Source organism: Mastomys coucha, unplaced genomic scaffold (assembly GCF_008632895.1).
Source record: "Mastomys coucha isolate ucsf_1 unplaced genomic scaffold, UCSF_Mcou_1 pScaffold22, whole genome shotgun sequence".
Classification (NCBI taxonomy): domain Eukaryota; kingdom Metazoa; phylum Chordata; class Mammalia; order Rodentia; family Muridae; genus Mastomys; species Mastomys coucha.
The window spans coordinates 141,472,234-141,475,806 of record NW_022196905.1 but is presented as its reverse complement, the minus strand read 5'-3'; positions in this window follow the sequence as shown (position 1 = coordinate 141,475,806).

The window sequence follows — 3,573 nt, the reverse complement described above, 5'->3', positions numbered from 1 at the left end:
TTAGGTCGTATGTCTTCCATCACTCACAGCCCCTCTTCCACTTGATCTGTTCTATTGCTGAAGCTGTCTATGGTATCTTGCATTTCTAAACTTTGAATGTGTGCTTTCAGTGTTTCCTTTTACTGAATTCCTTTTTCTTATCCTGTATTGCTTTCTTCCATTCAGCTATTTATTTTCATCCTCTTTGAATTCATTTACAACTTTAGTTGTGTCTTCTTTGACATCATTAGACAATCTTCTCTTTATTCACCTTAAAAGTCCTTGTCAAGGAACTGGAAAGATGGCTCAGTAGTTAAGAGCACTGGCTGCTTTTTCAGAGGTCCTGAGTTCAATTCCCAGCAACCACAACCATCTGTAATGGGATCCCATGCCCTCTTCTGGTGTCTGAAGACAGCTAAAGTGTATTCATCCATAAAAATAAATACTTAAAAAGAAAGTCCTCGCCATGCAGCGGTGGTGTACACCTTTAATCCCAGCACTTAGTAGGCAGAGGCAGGCAGATTTCTGAGTTCGAGGCCAGCCTGGTCTACAGAATGAGCTCCAGGACAGCCAGGGCTACACAGAGAAACCCTGTCTTGAAAAAACAAACAAACAAACAAAAAAACAAAACAAAAAACCAAAAAAAGTCCTTGTTGAGAATTTAATGTAATTTACTCTTAAAATATTTTTTAGATTTATTTATTTTATTTGTACGAGTGCTTTATGTTTATTTGTATAAAGGTTTGTCTATGTATCACATGCCTGGTGTCTGCAGAGCCCACAGAAGGTGTCAGATCTCCTGTAACTGGAGTTACAGATATTTGTGAGCCACCATGTGGTTGCTAGGAATTGAACTCAGGACCTCTGGAAGAGCAAGCAGTGTTCTTAAATGCCAAGCTGTCTCTCCAGCCCCCTAATTCACATTTGAGGTGGGGCAGATATCACTGTAAAACTGGTATTGGTAGGCAGAATTGTACTGCCTTAACTTTTCACATTAATTTACTATTACTGTGTGTCCACACAGGTATGATGTGAATGTGTTTGCGCATGTGTGTGGATGAGATGTGTGTCATGGGTATAATAGGAATGCCTGTGAGTGCACCTTTTGTCCATAGGTGCACCGCTTGTGTGCAGTGCCTCTAGACACCATAAGAGGGCTTCAGATTCCCCTAAAGCTGGAGTTACAGGTAGTTGTGAGCTGCCTGGGTGCTGAGAATTAATTCAGGCCTTCTGAAAGAGCAAATGGTGCTTTCAGCCTCTAAGCCATCTCTCTGGACCTGCAGCTAACCTTTCTACCCACTGGCGTCCCTCTCTGTAATTCTGGCTGTCCAGGAACCCTCTATTTACACTGGGCAGGCTTCGAACTAACAGAGATTGCCTGCCTCCCAAGTGTTGGGATTAAAGAAGTGCATCACCGACCTGACCTGGCTCTCACAATAAACTCCTTAAAATCCTAGTAGCTTCTTAGTCTTTAGCCAATAGTCCTGGAAGACACTACAGTGTCTTCTATATAGAAAAGCATGTGAACTTCAAATCAAGAGATTAAATTACTCTATTCTGATACATCACTAAGTTTTCCTTAACTATGGCACTTGGCCACACCCTCCAGAATCATATGCAATGCAGTGTAGCTCAGCTGGTAGGGCATGTAGATGAATAAAGCCCTGGGACTGACCCTCAGCATTGCATAACTCAGGTGTGGTGAGATGTGTCTATAATCCCATCGCCCATGAAGTGGAGGCAGGAGGGTTATAAATTCAAGGTCATCCTTAACTAGATTTTGAGGCCAGTCTGGGATAGATGAAACCCCCGTCTATAAAGAAAGTACTATGAACTTGCCTTTTAAAAATCATATAGAGAGTGTGACTTACACATCTGTCTTTTTGTTTTTCTCATAGGAATAAAAAATGTGTAACTTCTGTAACAAAAAGAACCTTAAAAAAAAAAAAAAGCAAAGAATCCCAAGACTGCAGTGCCTCTCTGTGGTTCTACTCAGTACTTTCCCTCGCTTGTGGCAGCTGCAGCTTGGAGCCAGTCCTTGGGCTGTGAAACCTTTTGTTTGCAGTGGCAGGGAAGTATGTTGAGGACACTAGCAAAGCCATTTTGCTTTAAAAGTTCCTCTCCCTGCAGTCTTTGCTCACGACTGTAACTTTCCTTCTGCATTTTGGTGGTTTCGCCCCACCATCTTTTGGTTTTGCTCGTACCAATGAAATTTTGTGTTTGCTTAAGATATGGCCTCGATCTGTAGCCAGGGTGGCCTGGAACTTAGTGTCTCAGGCTGACCTCAATCTCATGGTTATGATCCTGCCTCAGTCTCCCCAAGTCCTGAGGTTTCTCGTATGAGCCACCACAACCAGCCAAGACATTCATCATTCTGTTTTCCTGCATGTACTGTTTTCCTCTGACTATCTTTCATGTCTCTTTTATCAATGGTTTAATGCGGTTTGGGTTTTAGTCATCATGTTAACCAGACTTTTTAGTATTGTGATGAGTTAACTGACCAAGACCTTGTAAGGAAGGAAAGGATTCTTTGGATCAGTTTCAGAGTTCATTCCATTATGGAAAGGAGGGTGAGGTGGGGTCAGAGTTTGCCTCGTGGGAGCCAGGAAGCTCAGAGAAAATGCTTGTACCCAAAGATTTCTCTTTTGCCCGGTTGTATTCTCTCAGAGTTCCTAGCCTGTGGGATGGTTCAGAGAGTCTTTACCTCTCAGTTAACTCTTTTTAGAGCCTCTATAGTCTCAACAGTGCCAACAGCATTAGCAAGCTCAGGCTCAAAGCCTCCTCGGAGACTGAGGTGAACGCGTGGATGTGATGTGATATTCAAACAGAAGAACTTTAGGAGGAAGAGGGGCTGGAGAGATAGAGCATCTGAGAATAAATGGGCATGCCTGTGTGTCCTGTGCTTCCTCCTCTCCTGCCTTGTACTCCTATCCTATCTGGGTCCCCAGCTCTGGAATGGTACAGCCCACATCCATGGTGGGCTGCCCACTATAACCAACTGTCTCTGGGAACACTGTCCCAGACATACACACAGAGGTGTGCTTCATTAATGTCCTGGGTACCTTTTAATTTATCCAGCTGACAATCGAGGTCATTCATCACATGTGTCTTGCTATGGCTTTCTTCATATCTTTGTGTTTCTTAGTTTTGGAGTTTGTTGGGCTTTTTGTGTTTGTGCATTTATAGTTTTATTTATTTTGTTTTGAGACAGTGTCTCACTTATAGCCCAGGGCAGATCTAGAACTCACTATGTAGCTTAGGCTGGTTCTGAACTCACTGCAATCCTACCTCATTTTCCAAAGTGTTAGAACTACAGGCGTGAGCCAGCAATTTGGCTTAGGTTTTGTTATACTTGGAAAACATTTGTTAGTATTTCTGCACATATTTTTCTTGAGTTCTTCCTGTCTTTATAGACACCAACTATGAGTATACTTGGTCTTTTGAACGTGCATTGGTCCTTTATCTCTTTCAATCCAATTATTTCTGTTTATGTTGAACAGTGTCTATTACTGTCATCTCAATACATGTCTCATCTGCCATTAATCCCCATTTAACACATTTCAGATGTTATAGTTACGTCTTTTGGTAATCCCC